General features: G+C 40.1%; 1 pseudogene; it reads left to right on the plus strand.

Moving 5' to 3' along the window:
* Positions 1–11433: 11433 nt before the first annotated feature.
* Positions 11434–12577, plus strand: LOC135714201 (uncharacterized; annotated as a pseudogene).
* The last annotated feature ends 6185 nt before the right edge of the window (positions 12578–18762 follow it).

The following is an 18762-nucleotide window of genomic DNA, read 5'->3' on the forward strand; positions in this document are numbered from 1 at the left end:
CGAAAAATTTCTAGACCAGACCGGGAATCGAACCCAGTCACCTCCAGCATGGTCTTGCTTTGTAGCTGCGCCTTTACCGACTGAGCTAAGGGAGGCCCCAATGTACCTAATGTAAAAAAATTAACATGACTTTTATTTTTGGATGACCTTTTTCAACGCTAGATGGTGCGTGAAGCAATATTTTTCAGGTCGCCATTACAATGTATGGAAAAGGCATGAATGGACTGGATAACAAGGTTGCAAAGACTCATTTCAGCTAAAATAATGTTTTTCGGAATAATAAAACCAAAAGATGGTATGATGGCATGTTTTACTTGTAACTTACAAGAAGAGGTTACAAAGTATGCGTTGGAAACATAAAACCTGTAAGTTTTGCTTTCTATGAGTCACAATCAGCGATTTGCTGATCGCTGAGTGAGTGAGTGAGTGAGTGAGTGAGTTTGTGAAAAATCGCTGATTGTGACTCTCATGAAGTGAAATAAACAGGTTTAATATGTCAAACACATTCTTTGCAATCTCTTCTTGTATCCTACCAATTCAAAATTTGATCATGGTATCTGATTATTTCATAATTTAGAAAAACATTGTTTTAGCTGAAATGAGTCTTTGCAACCTTGCTGGATAATATATTTGCTTTTATCCAATATCCCAGTGATTTCTCATGGAAGTGCATAGGATTTCTCGGCTTCCAACAAAGTAAGTATCACGTCAACGCATGCCTACCGAACCCTTTCTTGAACTGCATTCGGACGTGGCCAGCGGTGATATTGTCTTATTTTAGATCACCAGTTTTTCCACATTGAAGATGCTGTTAGTTCTCTGTGTATTTACAGCTGATCTGGAAATAACTGAGTAGCATCCGCGGGCGGTCAATCGTACTCACGCTCATGCTCATGCTCATGTTTCACGTATAGAGTGACCATCTATTACAAAATCACTCTCATGACGACTCAGGAGCTGGCGCGGCACATCTAGTGCATCCAGACTTAAGCAACATACATGGTGTATACCAGATGATATAACCTTTGTAAGACTGGTTTTGGTTGTATAGCAGTTTACTCAACAAAATTCTATGAATTTGTGTTACTTTAGGATGTTGCAGGTCTTCTCGGAAAGTCAAAGAAAATACCAAACATCTTTATGTGATCGCCACGCCCTGCATTAAACCAAAGACAGCATATCAAGATGACTGGCAACTCTCCCATTGTCTCATACAACCCCTCATACAACGTCATGTACTCCTCAAAGGTAAATGCTCAGAACGAATTCGATAGCAAGAATAAAAACCTCAGAAGAAAGGTTGCGGCCGCTGTCCATATTGAAACTTTGTACTGGCTATTTAGTTCTCCAATCCACTGTATTACCTGTGGAGAGTCCGATATGCAATGTTGAATAAGGAATCAGCTCCTGTAACATCATCAAGCAAGTTTTGAATTGGAATCCAGCAGGATACCACAGTAGAGCCTGATCCGCTTATGGTGACGAAGTCTCAATAAAGAAACCAAACAAGTTGACAAGAATTTAGCCTGGGCTTAGGTCCAGCCGAAAGCCAGCATTCGTCTATTTAGGCTGGTAGTTTTGCACGTTGGATCTAGGCGCTCTCAGAATATGTGAATACGGTCTTGTACGTTCTTGGAAATCGCTGTACACAAAAAAAACTAACTACATATCTTGTTTATTGCTATATAGATTCATAATTTTCTTTTCATCTTACTACCAAAATAGAAAATTTATTTATTATTTAACATAAAAGCTACTCCATTTGGCGCTCAATTGTTTCAACGCTTAACGATCTAGCAAAGTGGACTACCTACTATTTGTCCCCCGTTTCCATTTACCATGGCGTCAATGTTTGCATTCTCATTGGCTTGGTAGGCGTGAAGTAGACCGCGAAAAAAGGGACAATAAGCCCTGCTCCAGATTCTTGATGGTACGACTTTCCGGAAGCTGCCGGGTTTGGACGGGGGTGGGATGAGGAATGGATCGCAAATCGCTTTTCACTTTTCCGCTATGACTTTTCCCATCCCTGTGATGCGAAACAACGGAAACTTACCATCAACCTACCACCCAACCAACCAACCGACCAACATTGCTACACGGTCAATTAAAGCTGGAAGACGACAAAAGGCACGAACCTGGTCTTTCTTTACTCTGTCTGGTGCTTTCACAGGCAAATGCCGCTGCCGTGTCGTGGCCGTGGGTTTTATGGGTAGAATATTGACGACGCCGCATGGCGAACCGAGTAATATAGACAGACAATTGTTTGAAACCTGTGTTGGCATTCGTGGTAAAGATGATGGTTTTCGGGCTGAGAAAATCGATGGAAGTGGTTTTGAATCGTAAATGCGCTGTCCTGGAACGCAACAAAGCTTTAATACACTGTGGTGCGGAATTTAATATTGAATATATTATTGAACTAGTATTGTAAACCCTATTTTGAATTATTTCACTTATTATTGTACATATGCAAAACCTGTAATTGTAGTAGGCAGTAGGAGTAGACGATTTTTCACTTCTATAATAGTTATGCTCTCTATTGACTGATAAGATCGGTTATCACACGATTCGGTAGATAGTAAATGGTTACACGACAGTAATCAAAGGAACACATCATAGTCCTTGTTACTTGTTATGCCTTGTTAAAAGTGGTAAGTCATCGGGTTGCTAGGACCGAGGACGATCTTGAAACAAGGAAAAAATGAGTAAGTTGGTCTTCATCTATGTGATTCATAATCTTCTATTCGTTGTTCCTTAGTTTGAAGTAGTTAAGACTACACAGTTCGAAAAAGTAGTGTAAATTTCTGTTCAATATGATGCACACAAATGGAGCGTCACATATCATATACGTTTACAATATATATAATGTAAAGTTCTTACACATTTCATGCAATGTAGCAAATATTGTATACAAAAGCCCATCTTTGTAAACAACATTGTTTGCAAGTTGCTCGGTTACGTGAAATGAAATACAAGTCTAAGTGAATGATTGTTTCCATCACAATTAAAATTCAGAATTTTTATCTGTGTAGGGTTCTGATGCATGGTCATTAATTTTTTTGCTAACGAATCAAATTTTGTCTGACAAAGGGGCGCGCCTTTGGAGGATGTTCCAACACTCCGAAGGGTATAAATAGTCGGATCCTTGCGATAAATGCAATGATGGAGTAATACCACCGACAAACCGACATGAATGTCCATAGCAAAAACAATAAAATTTCTGACCAAAGCACACTACTGACATCTGGCTCCGTGTTCGCGGGAAATATTTTGCTAAGCCATGAAACCGCATGCAAAAGTTATGAATTAGTTCGTGTCTGATCTATTCTGGACAAATTATTTTTATCTAGATAAAAAAAATCCTTTATTTTTGACAGTTAGGATCACTGCACATTTGCATCGGCCGTTTAGGATTTTCGGGCATAAGTCAGAATTAGGTGTCATGTCGGTTTGTCGGTGGTAATATGACATGCCCTAAACTAAGGACACGGGATATACTACAATATATCAAATTACTGGTCGCAGTGGTGTTATGCCCCGAACAGAGGAAAAAAAGGGGCATTTAGGCCAATATTACATCCATTTTCCCTATACTCGAGGATATTTGTTCGTCAAACCTGTGTATTCTTTTTTGGCAATGTAATAAAATTTAATCTAATAGTTCAGTTGATAAGGCCCATTATAAGGACCATGCTTGGCATCCACAGTTGTACTCACCAACTGCTCATTTGCTAATAACTTCGCACAAAGTTGACGTAACATAGTTCTTTTTGAAGCAGTAGATAGAATAGAGTTTAAGTTTGTTATAGATGCGTAAAAACAAGTAGATTTTAATTCTAGCAATAAACTGTATTTGTTTTTGCGTTGTAAAAATGAAGTGAGAAATGTTCGCTGCACATCTCGTACTTTAAGTGTAAAAAATCATTGGCGTTGATTAAAATGTTAAGTTTTACATACTCTTTGAATATCTATAGTAAACTATGATCCTAATCTATCAATTACTTTAAAGAAAAACAAATTTCAACAACTGAGTGAAAAGTTATTAACAAATGAGCAGTTGGTGTGTACAACTGTGTATGCCAAGCATGATAAGGATCATTCGAGAAACTACAAGATCTCTTCCAACGTCGTCTCAAACACCACATCGGCTGCAGTAAGTTCCCGGAACATTTTGGTGTCGAATCCCAGGATTTTCGGCTGCGGAATCAACGATTGCTGCATTGGAGCTTTCACCCATAAAAAAATAAAGTTCCAATACTTGAAGGCGGTATTGAAAGGAGATGCTCTCCGGTTGGTTCAATCGTTAGCTCTTGAAAAGAAGGTTTGACAGGCCCACCTTTACTCATATACCCAACAAACAATTTTAGCTGCAGATAAGCTTATACAGTCAAAATTTGCCTTATGCAGCTAAAATTGTTTGTTGCGTACTGTCTGCGGCTGTGGAATATTTCTAGCGACGTTTCATCACTACCTAAAGCCCTACGCTGCCGTAAGCTTTTCCAGTCGATGGTGTGTTATAAAGCAATTCTTCTTTATCCAACTATTTGTAATTTGTAATTTATTGATAGCATAACGAAAACCTGTCAGTTACAGAACCATAAATCAGGTCAAGGAAGCAACCATTTTGAATCAGTTTAGTGTGGAGTTGAGAATGAAATTAAAGTCTAAGTCTAAAAATTTGACATTTCTTAAATCGACAGCTACTGTTGGTATTAGCCTAGAGAATTAATCAGCTCTGTGGAGCGCCGCTTCAAGCGTCGTGAGAGTCCGTTGCTGCCTTGTAGCTAGTGGTAGTGCGTTCCAGGTGGACGCTCCGAATATTAGAACACTTTTTCGGTAACTTGTGGTGTGATGCGGTAGGACAAAGGATCTAGCTCGCTCGTTCCGACCTTTAGGTGTGTACTGCGTGATGTACACTGGAAGGCTTCCATGGTAGGCCCCGTACATGAAGCAGCAGATACTACGGTGGTAGTTTTCCGGCAGATCGCATCCGAGTATGGTGTGTCGCACTTCTCTGGTCGTGTCACGCCCTCGGATTCCAAACACGAACCTCACCGACGACTTGAAGCATCGATGCAACTGAGCCTTGAGTGCGGTGGACAGTCCTGGGTAGTACACGACATCGCAGTATGCGAAGAACGGCATCACCACAGCTTGGACGAGCTTCATACGAATCTGTCTGGAAAGCACTCCACGGAAGCGCCTGAACGTACGAAGAGTATTGTAGATCTTTTTGGTGACTTCGTTTATCTGGTCGGTCCATTTTAGGTTAGAGTCCATAATGAGACCAAGGTTGGTAACTTTGTTCGACAAAGTAATGGTTTCATCACAGAAGCGGATGTCATTTTGAGGGATTATGGCCCCATCTCTACAAAAGACTATAGACGGATTTCACGCCAACTCATCCAGTGGTTGGCAGCACCCTCTCAGAACCTTATGGAACTTTGTGGGTGTGGAGACTTAGCAATTTTAAGCAACTTTGCGTACTTATTTTTTTCAAAATTTATCTCGCCTAACATTTGATAAGGGTCAAAGTTTTTTGTCGATTTTTTTTTTCAAATCGATATAGCTTAAAAATGACAAGCCCTACAAAAAAGTGATGTATGGCGAACTTTTAGCAAATAATCTGAAATTTTATAAAAAAATTAAATAAAATAAAAAATCGGTTTCTACACTCTAAAAAAATATATTTAAAAATTAAAAGTCATTTTCCCAAAAATGGTACCCCTCAGATTTGCTTGATATTTTTTCTCATGAAAGGCAATATAATTACCTAACTTTTCTTCATACATCGCAAAGTGGGCGCTTTTAAGGAAAAAAAGTTGTTCGAACAACAACTTTTTCATGTTAATTTTTTTTTAGCGTGTTTCACTTAAAGTCGAATAGTAATACGCGCACAACCTTATTAAAATTCGATTTAACTTTATGGGTATACTTTTCGATAATCTGGGCGAAATCTAGCCTAACATTTGAAAAGGGTACAGAGAAGTTACCTGCAAATCGTCCAATAAGAGTTCAGAACAAAACGTTCTAATGAGGAACAGCCATCTCAGCATGGTTTGCACTTTCCTGTGACACAAAGATGTCCGATGAACTCAAGGAGCTGTTCAGTCATGTAAAAACTATACCTGGTACACAAAAATTTCATTGTTTTGTACCTATTTCTCAAAACATAATTTCTACTAAGCGATTTTCACATTCAAAGGAAACTCCGAAAAATTTCACTCTGTTTCCGATAGACTAATAATCAATGAAAAACTCAAATTATGTATGGAGAATTATAGGAAAATAAATTATGCACTAAACAAAAACACTAGAGTTTTCATTTATTAAAACACCATTCGAAATGCAGGAAAATCCTCTGTATTAGGCCCTTTCAAATGTTAGGCTAGATTTTTGTTTTAAGCACGCCCAGATTATCAAAAGGTCAAAATCTTTATGCTCATTAAGTTTCAACGGATTTTAATAAGGTTGTGCGCGTATTACTATTCGACTTTGAGTGAAACACGCTAAAAAAATTAACATGAAAAAGTTGTTGTTCGAACAACTTTTTTTCCTTAAAAGCGCCCACTTTGCGATGTATGAAGAAAAGTTACGTAATTATATTGCCTTTCATGAGAAAAAATATCAAGCAAATCTGAGGGGTACCATTTTTGGGAAAATGACTTTTAATTTTTAAATATATTTTTTTAGAGTGTAGAAACCAATTTTTTAATTTATTTAAATTTTTTTATAAAATTTCAGATTATTTGCTAAAAGTTCGCCATACATCACTATTTTGTAGGGCTTGTCATTTTTAAGCTATATCGATTTGAAAAAAAAATCGACAAAAAACTTTGACCCTTATCAAATGTTAGGCGAGATAAATTTTGAAAAAAATAAGTACTCAAAGTTGCTTAAAATTGCTAAGTCTCCACACCCACAAAGTTTCATAAGGTTCTGAGAGGGTGCTGCCAACTCTGAAGACGAGTTGGCGTGAAATCCGTCTATAGCTTGCGTCTTCTTTGGGTTGGGAAACAGACGATTCTTAGTGGCCCAACGTTCGATAGCGAGCCTGTTAATTTCGCTTGCGGGGCCTGATATGTAGATTTGGAGATCGTCCGCATAGAGGTGATACTCGCATTTTAGCACACCAGGCTAAACAGCAGGGCGCTCAGACAGGATCCTTGTGGCATACCGTCGGTGAGATTCCGGGGATTCGAGGGAGTACCACCCAGGTCTACAACCTGGCTTTGCTGCTCCAGGAAAGATGAAATCAAATTACACGCGGAGTTTGAAAACCCAAATTCCCTCCTCAGCTTCGTTTCAAGTAGACCATGTCTGACACAGTTGAATGCCAACGAAAAGTCGACAAGAACCATTACTGTGCACCTGTTATCGTCAAAGTTGTTGAGGATATCGTGAGCAACCTTGACTAGAGCAGTCGTGGTACTGTGGTTTTTCCTGTATCCTGACTGGTGTTTGGCAAGAAGAGCGGGTGTGGATACATCGAGATGATCCGTTATTTGCGACAGTAGAATCTTCTCCAGTACCTTAGACACCGCAGATAGGACACTAATGGGCCTGAAGTCCTTCGGTGAAGTAGGGTTCGATGATTTCGCTAACGATGGCCTTTTTCCAGACGGAGGGGAAAGTTTGAGCAACGATAATCGCATTGAACAGGTGAGTCAGGAGGGGGAGGATAAACGGGCAGAGCAGCTTGATGAATGAGATGGGGATTTCATCCGTCCCTTTCGCGTTGGTCCCAATCTCGTAAATTTTCCTGGTGACTTCGTTGACGTTAGTGCGCCTGAACTGGAATTGGCCGTCGGCCACATTTGCGGAGGGTCGATCGGATTCTGCGTTCGCTTGCGAAGGTACAGCCCTATTCTGTAACATGTGATGGCCTTCAGCAAAGAACTGATTTAGTCGGTCAGCATTAAATTCCTACATGGCCGTATTCTTCTTTGCATTGTTATGTATGCCCTCTCTCCTCAGGTTGCACCACAGCTGCTTAGCAGGAAGATCCATGCCATACTGCGAATCAGGATACCTTTTCTTAGCAGCACCAATTAGGGTGCCGGCCCTACTTTTTATTGGAGATGTAGTCTCGCCATTGAGCATCATAGAGAGAATAGGCAAGATCCCGTAAAGTGATTACAGCTTGGATTTCGTTCGTTATCCATGGCGTGCGTTTGTCACGAACACTAATTTTCCGCTCCGGAGCATGCTGGTTCAAAAGCGAATAAAGTTCGCTAGTGAGAAGTTGTGTTTTGATGTCGATGTCTTCTTCTTGGTAGATGTGCTGTAGGTCCTTTGCCTGGAAATCAGCTTGCAGCCGTAGGGGATCTAACTATTGTGTTGCGCCTCTCCTCATGACCAACATGGTCATCTAAGAGAGAAAGTGCAGTGTTGACGGCTACTCCCGCCTTGAGTTGTTACATTCAAAGTATTTTATATATTAGCTGTATTAGCCCAGTCATGTACTACCGTAATATTTAAATGTCACTAACCGGCAGCTGCACCAAAGGTGGCTGCATCGAAAGCTGTTAAACCGGAAACTGCATCAGAGGCTACACCGGAAACTGCTGTATCGGAAGCTGCACTGGCTGACGCACCGAAGGTTGTAGGGGTGCAGATTGGGTTATCGTCAGGGGGAAAATGTACTTTGTGTACTAACAGTGCTTTGACCGGCACCGGTGTTGTAGTGGTAAGCGTGACTGCTTTCTCATCCCAATGGGTCTGGGTTCAATTCCAGCAGAGGTCGGTGGGATTTTTCTGAGGCATCAAAATCTCTGGTCACGTCTTCCTTCGGAAGGGAAGTAAAGTCGTTGGTCCCGGCCCATTTGTGTTTGAATGGGTGCGATATCCTACGCAGGTGTGGAAGCTGCCTTCCTGCACATTCGGTTGCCGTCAATGGATGGCAATCGATGTCCGTCGGTGATTGGCACTAGATTGCGGAACAGGGATCGACGTTAATTAAAGGTATGGCATCCTTTAATCAGTATAATAGTGCTTTGCTGTAACAGGTTGTTGCTGTTTACCAAATTAGAGCGCGCGTAGGCTAAACGCTGCTCGTTTGAAAGAATTTGCATGATTGGATTTGGATTCGGATAAAAGGCATTGTTTTTTTTTTCTCGACTTATTGATTGGGTTCTCAGAGGCATGACACTTACCTGAAGGAAACACACTGGGTTAGTGTGTTAGTGTGTCAGAATGGCACCTAGTAGCGATGCGTTGGGTTGCACGAGCATGTCATCCCGGTTTCTGGCTGTTTCTTCAACATTCAGTGGCCTGGGTAGCTGACGATGACACCCTTGTTAAACGATGCACGGTTGACTGCATTCCTTCGATTTCCATCCTGCATAGCCCCAATTGTCGTTGCAAATCAACCAATTGAGAGAAGGTTGGCTCCGATTGCCCTAAACAACGCTCGTAACTCACGTATAAAGTCCTTCAGGTCTAACAAATCGCTGGCATTAATCACGGAGATAGTTGGGTCCCGAAGAGGAGAACTGTGTTGTTGAATATCGAAGTCTGATGGTGACCCCGATGGTAGTTCTTCGGGAATACCTTCTACAGTACCAACATCAGGATCCGTTTGAAGGGGATGAGAATTATGCTGCTGAACCGCTGAAGCTGCTTACGCTTGGTTTTCTCCTGCCACGCTAGTTTTCAGATTTGCGCTGCTCCCAATCCACTCTTGGACTCTTTTTCGGCTGTGTTCACGACTCACCCGGCTTATTTTCTCCTCCTCGGCGGCAATCGTAACTTCCTGCACAGTGTTGGCAAAATAAAAAATCAATTGATATTTTTCCGCTCTCATGGGTGATATTTGAATATTGTTTTTTTTAGAAAGAGAAAGCATAGTTTGCTATTTTTTAATCTTCACCGATGGCAGACGCGAAAGGACTGCTGCAAGCCGTTATGGAAGTTTCGGTTGCATTCGGGTGTAAAGAAAAAATCATTAAACTCAATCTCACCACAGTTTGTTGAGATTTGCAGCTGGTGAGTTGTTTTAGCTTGATATTCCGAGCTGCGATATCACAGCTTGCAAAATCAACCGCAGTAGTTTGCTTGTTAATTTTTGTCTACGAAAATCAAGCGTGATCTTGGGCGTTGGTGAGATTTGATTTTTTGATATTTTGCAGACACTGCTCCTGCAAGAACTTCTTTTCCAGTTCCACATCCACGTGCAGTTTCTTCAACTCCTGACGTTCCCGCAGACGTGCCATAACCTCTGACAAATGTGACGAAGATCGACTCGCGATGCTGGCTCTCGACGAAGCACGAGAAGGTCGTTTGCAGCGGGAACAAAGCCACATTCGATCGGTGATCGAGCCCGTCACACCTGCACAACTGAAGTGCCACCATGCATCGCATGAATAGCATTGGACCATACTGTCCGGTTCATCTGGCCTATTGCAGTCTGCACGCATCTTACTTACCGGTCATAGAATGATGACTCATCACTGTTGAAATTTTGAAGATTGTTACGACAGCTAAATGAATACCAAGGCCCCGATTTCTGTAGCTTGATATATTCACGCTTCAAACTGCAACAGGAGGTTTAGTTTAGTTTATGATTAATTTTGGCATTGGGATAATCACTTACGTTTCAGTGGCCCTTACAATTCTATCGGTCTTTCACTTTCACTGTTCAACTTCAGAGTAGGTTTAAGTTCTACGTAGTTTGTAAGATATACATTAAATGTATATTCTAGTTCTTGTTTTAATTCTTACCTTCACTTGTTCTTAGTTAGATAAGGAACTAGATTTTAGACATTAATTAGAAGAATTAATAGAATAGCACTCTAGAATAATGAATTGAATAAACTTTCAATGTTAACGTCCACCTCATGTGTCGATCAATAAGTTTTTTGTTCATCTATTGTCCAGTAGTTTTGATTTATGCAATCCCACCCATGACATCTTATCAATAGCGACCGTTAACCAGTCAAGCGGTGGAACCGGTTGGGATAAGGTGACCAACTGGACGGTACCGGTGTTAAAAATTACTGTATACAGTTAAAAAAAAGATTAATGTGCTATTTAACAGTTAAATTATCCGGTGGATTTAGTTTGATGGTGAACAATTGATGTATTATACTTAAGATAACTCGACCTTTCTTTTCGATGGCAAAAATAAAATTTATAATTTGTTTTAATACTATTATTTTTTAAAGGCACCCACCACTGTTGCTTGGATATCCTTCACTATATTGTAGTGATTTATTGTACTGAGAATGGGATATCCACCATTTTAACTGAGTATTAGCTTGACCACGGTTCAGTACAGTCGCTGTTTTTAATTCGCTTGGGTTCAATTAAATACCCTCGAGTGGTGTCACATTACACGCGCGGTCGAACGGCCAAAGTGATAAGTTATCAAATCGTGAGTGTCAATAAACCCGGTGTGCAATTTGTTCACCTAACGCAGTAGTTTAAATTTACCAGATGAATAATTCTAGTTTCCCCCGGCTGGGGGAAACCTCTGGTGGAGGTGGTGGAAAGATTTTAGTTATGGAAAGGGGAGAGTAGGGTAAATCCTTCCACGGAGTCTCTCCGATTCTCGTCGATAAAATAATAAAAGCTTACTGCGGGGAAGTAGCAAGCGCAAAAAAAAACGAAAGACGGGAAAATTCTCGTCCACGTTAAAAGTGAAAACCAGGCCAGAAACCTGGCTAAAATCGAAAAGCTGGCTCAAGGAATTTCCACCAAAGTGTACGAGCACAAAACTCTTAACTCGTGCAAAGTAGTGGTTTTTTGTCAGGACATAAAGTTTGACAGTGACCAAGACTTACTCGAAGACCTATCGAAAACAGGCATAACTGAAGTTCGGCAGATTATGAAAGGACGCGATGAGAACAAAACTCCCACTGGCATTTTTGTCCTCACAAGAAGTAAAAATTGGGTACATTCTGTTGGAAACAAGACCGTGGTATCCGAACCCTTTGTGGTGCTTCGTGTGCTATGAGTTCGTGCATATCGAAAAAAAAAACTGTAATAGTGAAAAAAAGTGTAACAAATGCGGTGAGGCATTCCATGAAATCTGTGAAAATGCAGCAAAATGTGTTAACTGTGGTGATTCTCATGGAGCATTCTTCAAAGGGTGCCCAGCATTCAAGAAAAAAGTAGCTATCACCAAAGTGAAAGTGGACAGAAATATTAACTTTTGGGAAGCTAGAAAAATAGTGGAAAGCGAAAATAAAATCACGTATTCAGATTCCGTTAAAAGTGCATTAACCCAACAATCTGATGAGAAAATCAAACAATTAAATGAAGAAAAGCAATCCTACGCGGAAGCACTAAGGTTAGATCTGCAGAAACATTTCGAACAAAAATGAAGGAGATGGAAAATAAGCTCATGGAAATGCAAAACCAGTTTGAACAGGCAGTTAATGCCTACAGAGAAGAAAAACAAAAAAGAAAAACGGCAGAAAAGGAGCTCGAAATTCTCAAAGAGAATTATTCCAAACTGGAGAACACACTGAAACTCTACGGATACAAACCATCAGGAAAACACACCAGGAGCCAAGGCAATCCTATCAAATCTCCCCCAAGGAAAAAGAAAGGTAACGACAAGATGAAAAAATGTTAAACAGTTGAGTACGTTAACTCAGAATTGGATGTCAGCTCTCAAGAGGGTGGCGATGATGAGATGCAACCCTAAACCCAATAATCATCATCAAAACAACTAGAATGGATCCAACAGCGAACCGAAAATGAACCGAAATTATTCAATTGAATTGTAATGGCGTCAGAAAACAAGACGCAGAATTACGGATATTGATTAATGAGAACAAGCCATCTCTAATCAGTCTACAAGAAACAAGAACAAACAGGTCAAACGAACATTCAATTCCTGGTTACGATACCTTATTCTGCCACCGTCCTTCAGGACAAGGTGGAGTTGCTATTGCAATCAAACATGGAATAAAATACTCAAAAATTCAACTTAACACAAGTCTTGAAGCAATAGCTATAAAAATCAACCTACCTCGAAAAATGACTCTCTGCAGCAAATATCTGTCACCAAATCAGATAGTTAACAAAAAAGAACTTGACAACATAATTAACCTTATCCCCAAGCCATTTATTATATCGGGAGACTTCAACGCTCACCATAGTCTATGGGGATCAAATATAGATGATTGCAGAGGAAAAATGATCGCCGAAATAATACAGGAACAAAAGCTTATGCTGCTGAATGACGGCAGCCCAACTTTCATACATTCGGCAAACGCATCGACATGTATTGACCTTACTCTATGCTCAGCTGAAATTGCTAACAGAATTAACTGGTCAATTCACGAGGACCAACACGGTAGTGACCACTTTCCAATTCTAATTGGTACCACAATATCTTCCAAAAGCCAGATGGAAAATGCACGAAGCAAACTGGAACATATTTGAAGCTAAGCTTGAAGAATCAATCAAATTACATCAATTATACACAATAGAAGAACTAACAGACGCAATCAAATCTGCAGCTTCATCAGCAATACCAAAAACATCTACTGAAGTCCCCCAAAAAACCGTTCCATGGTGGAACCAACACATAGCAGAAGCAATCAAACTTAGACAAAAAACTCTTAGGAAAAAACAAAAATGTCACCCCGACGATCCTTCTTACCCAGATAATATAAACAACCACAATCAACATCGAACCTATGCTGATTCAACACAAAAAGAACGTGTGTGGGTATAGTCAACATACCTGCTCGCCACTCTATAACGTGAACCCTCTGTATCGGCTTGGCACCATTCAACAGAGATGGTTTGGACGCAAGCAATCATTCGAGTGTGAAAGTGTTGAGCAGGTAAGACGTGTATCCGAGTGTACCATTGTTATCCTGCAATGGGTGATTTCCCGGTAGAGTTTAGCTCTTCACAGAACGCAATAAAATTCACCACCAAAAAAACCTGTCAGCAAAATACAATACTTATAAAGCCGACAAATGGCAATCAAGCAACAGTCATATTCAAATCATCCACGGTTCAACTACAGTACAACTTTACATCCAACACTCATACAATGGGAAACGCAGACAACAAAGATACCACCCAAAACGGTGACCAGGACGTCACCATAATCGACAATCAAGAAGTCCACACGGGATACCTAGAAGACCACAACTGGAAGCTCTCACTTATCCGCGTCATAGTGTCAATCCAGCTAATCATCGGTATCATCAACATACTAAGGAAACAATGGAAGAAATCAGCACTCAAATTGCCAAATCTGTAGCAGTCCTCAAATTAAGGAAGACCCAACCATGACCAGATCCAAGAAGGCAACCGGAAATAGGTTAAGAAGTGATAAATTCAAATACTAATGTTTAAGCTTTAAACTGTTATTTATCAAAAACGACCCGAATGTCCAAATGGTTAAACGGTCGCTAATAAAGAACAACAACAACAACAACCATTTCAACTTGCCCCATTGTGCTCATTTCAATTTGTCCCAACGTGAGGCATGTTGATATGCTTGAAATTTTCAAGATATTTTTTGTAACTTAATTTGTTACCGGGTTTTTCTATATCATCACTCCAACTAGTCTTCATATGATTCCCTAGTACAAAACAATGGATACAAAATACAGGAAATTTAACTTTTATTTTTGAGAAGATTGAAGCAAAGCGTAAAAAATGGTGCTGATTGAACCAGCGACCGAAGCGGGTGTGTTTTGTTTCTTCTGTGCTTTTTTTTGCTGCTGAAAACCTTTTCACATGCGTTTTGTTCTCGAGTGACTGGGGGTGGACTGGTGATCGCATTTAATAGTTTTTAATACCGTGCGTGATAATTTGATCTCGTGTTGCTGATGCAATGGTGCTTGGTCTTGCGTTTTTCTTTGTTGCCCCGTACGACCTCTAGCACGCTGATCTATTTTTCTGTTGCTGCGATGAGCAACGTCTTTGTGTGGTGTTAAAGAAGACAGTCCGAAAATACATGACCTTGATTATGCGTGGAGTGCGTTCTTTTGTACGTACGAGCTAGAAGAGCGTTATCAGTGATTGCGGTGGTTCAAGGAAAATTAAATAAAGCATTTCTGAAAACATGACGCTGCAAAGTCTCTAGGCCAATCGGGTGAGATCTTTCCATTTTATCTATTTATATTTAATTTTTGTCACTGATTAATCAAATGCTCTATATTGACGAATATAGTTTCCAAATCATTCACGCTCCCACTAACACAACTCTTTCCTTCCTGTGACACCTATGAAGGTAGTATGGGTTCCCTGCACCTTCTTAAGTAGATGTTGGATTAACTTTCCCTCCCTTCCCCTGCGATTGTAAGGATGTGGCCAGGTGTATAATGCGATGCTTGTATTGTAGATTTTATTTTTGTGTGGGGAAAATCACTAATCCCAAGTGATATTTTCTGCGTCAACACTCGATATTTTCTGCAAAACGTATTAGTTGACCATTATATAGCCACACACGATTTGTACAATCGCATATGCTATGCTATGCTATGATATGCTATGCTATTGAAGCAAAGCGTAAAAAATGCGTGTTGTAAATTTCATATGGACTGAAAATAAACAAAGCCGTGGAGCACGCTACGCTGTTTGTAACTACCTGGTTTGATAGTTAAAGGATGCGTTGAAGTCTAAATTATACTGTTGAAAATCATCACAGTGATAACTCACTTCCGCATATAGTTACGGGTTCCGTTTTAACTAACCCCGCATTTCAACTTGCCCCGGTGTACCTTCCCCTAGTCTCTCAACCCACCTACATTCACATCAGCATCACTTGCAGCAACAAAAAATATGAGCAGTTATCTAAGACGAAAACAGCAGCAACAGAAACTTTTCCAACCAACAAGACTCAACATATCATTGCCATCAGCCACAAGAGCAACAATAATATGAACGAGCACCTTAGTAGACAATCAGTTCGTCTCTTGTACGAATAAGCCGTAAAGTTAGCGTGTGGTGAAATGACAGGCAATACTAATGTTTCGTACAATTTAAGGAAAATATATTTTATCTACAAAACCCATTTTTACGAAACTAGTTTGAGTGAATTATCGAAATAAATACTATCAGTTTACGTATTGAACATAAATTTAAAAAAAAATATAGAAAATTATCCTATGATCGAAATTAATGACAACAAAGAACAGTTATTCAGCTAACGATAGGTTAATTTAAACAATATCCACAGCCTCGAATGAAGGTTCTCCAAACCATCCACAGTCAGCTTACCGCTCTTCAAGCGCCAAAAAGTCCAACCCAAACGAGTCATAACAATAACAATTGCGGTTTTTAATCCCTCCTCAAATTTTCATTACTAAAACCAGCAGACGGTCCCGCAGAACCAACAACGATCTTCCCTCCACCTACCTCTCCGGAAGCAAGTAACGTAACGTACGAGCCCGTTGTTGGTGACTGCAAGTTGGGAGCACTTTTTCAGAGGACGATGCCTAGCACCCATCATCATCATAATCATCATCAGTGGCAGAAGTCGTTGCGGAACCTCAAATGCTACCCGCTCCGTGCCTCCTTGGTCTGAACCTCGCGTGGGAACTGTTGGATTCCTTTGCCAGCCCTCGCTCTGGTCCACGCAGGAAGTGAACATGTGTGTCTGCTGGCCTGCCAACTGGCTGATAACAACAAAAAAAGTGTTTTCTCTCCGTTTATGGGAATGAAGAAGCCTCAGATGATTGGTGGCGGAACTGCAAAGAATCTCCTCCGAAGTTTAATGCTCTTAAATGAAAAGGGATTCCCTTCATATTTTTGTGAGCATGCACAGAGGACACAAATATACCTTCACATTGAAGACGACCGACCAGAAGCCATTAGAACGGTAGAGAGAAGCCCAGAAGCCAGTTTTTCCAGCTTTTCCGACTGATGTTGTTGTTTTGGAAATATTGTGACTCTGTTGACTCTGAGCATAGGACACATTCATCAAGTCTCAGTGTTAGCAATCCAAGGTTGCAGTATTGCCAGATTAGTTGGCAAATAGGAACATCTACCATTTACTTCATGAGTCATTTTGCCAGCACTTGCGACAGCTCCCAACAAGCACGGAAAGCATTAAATATATGCATTTTTATTGCTGTTCCCAGCTGGAGTTTTTACCCTTTCCACAGGTTTTTAGACATCCACAAGGATACGATGCGGTAACTGGCGGTGGTTTATGGAGAACCGAGAACCCACCAAGTGATATGCCAGCAAGTGCGAAAAGACGTATGTTTGAAATTTTAAGCTCGTTAAATTTCGTCCTGGGTTGCGCTGGCCAAGCCCAACCAAGCCAAGCAAAGTCAGCAGAGAGGAACAAAACCGGCAAAAAGCGTTGAAATGGGTTACAAAACGTGCTTTCTGCTGCTACACCTTCAACATTAGTCATATGCGTTATAATTGTGGAGTTTTTGTGGGTAAATGTGTCACGGTAAAGAGGAAATGAATTCGTTGGATTTTAGAGGTGCTGAATTGGAAAGGTATTTTTATGAAATAAATAGTTTTTTTTGTGTGTGTTTGTGTTTTTTTTTGTATATTTTTTTCTGTAATAATTGTATAATTACAGAGTTGATATAACGTCGATAAGATTAAGTATATGTTTTAGAAATAGTGAATTTTTTTAATCATAAATCATAATCCAAATCTCCTTTTCCCTCTCCCGATCCAAACAATTGTCATCCACTAACCTCGAGAGGACCGCGAGTAATCGGTCAAATCCTTTAATTTTAGATTTAAGACATTTATAATGTATAAAGAAAATGATAACTTGGCTCTGTAAAGTTTATTCGATTGGGCCTGTACAAATAAAGTAATTAACAAAAAAAAAATAGTTTTTCTTCTTCTTGTTATTTTTTTTTCCTATAAGCTTATATCAGACCTATCCTCCAATCAGGCCTACAGGTAGCGTAATCAAAGCGAAAATAGTTAAATTCTGTTTAAAATCGAAGTTTATTTGAAGAGCATTTTAAACTGTTTGAATCGTTCATGACTGTTTTTTTTTTTTCAATTATAGTCACTTTAACACACTTGGGTCATTCGTGACTTGTCCGGGGGTGAGATTTGAACTCGTGACTTTGGCGTTAGAGGTATGGAGGTTAACCACTACGCCGGGGTCGCCCCCATGACTGGTATATGTTAGTGAGACTTACGTCAGGCATTTTTTTTACGACTGATTAGACCTCGTTAGACCAGCTTTATGGTAGAAGCTCGTTTGTTTACACTTTGCTATCTGGATCCAAGCGTCAAGATTCAAACTTCGCGTTCGGATAGCAGAGTGTATACAATCTGCTATCCGAACGCGAACTTTGACACTTGACGCTCAGATCCAGGTAGGAAAGTGTAAACAACAAGCAACTGCGTATCAACCTGGTCTATACAAGGTGTGGAGATCTAGCCCTCATGTATGTGTTGGGAGAGGAAAGAATGTAAACAATGCGGAAGATGATGGTGACGACGTCATAACACTCGAAGGCAACATTGCGAAATATGAAGAAAATCAAATCCTAGCTATTTTTGCATGATGATTACGCTTGATTGTATTCTTTTGTAAAGTCGCCGGGAAATATCAGCAGGCGTTTTTTTTTTATGATAACTCCTTACTTGAAAACGGGTGAAAACTCATCAGCAGACTGCTTTTTATGGTATATAGTGTCATAATACAATAATCAATAAATTATATCAACATTCAGTGAAAGAACATTTACAAATTTTGGTAACATACAGAAATTCTATAATTCCTATTATATTTCCTATGCAAACGCCGATTGAAACATACGTTATGACGTCACTGCAAGCGTGATTGAGAGAACGAAA

This window comes from Ochlerotatus camptorhynchus, unplaced genomic scaffold (assembly GCF_037179485.1).
Source record: "Ochlerotatus camptorhynchus isolate MF236.1 unplaced genomic scaffold, CSIRO-AGI_Acam_v1.1 ptg000626l, whole genome shotgun sequence".
NCBI classification, from domain to species: domain Eukaryota; kingdom Metazoa; phylum Arthropoda; class Insecta; order Diptera; family Culicidae; genus Ochlerotatus; species Ochlerotatus camptorhynchus.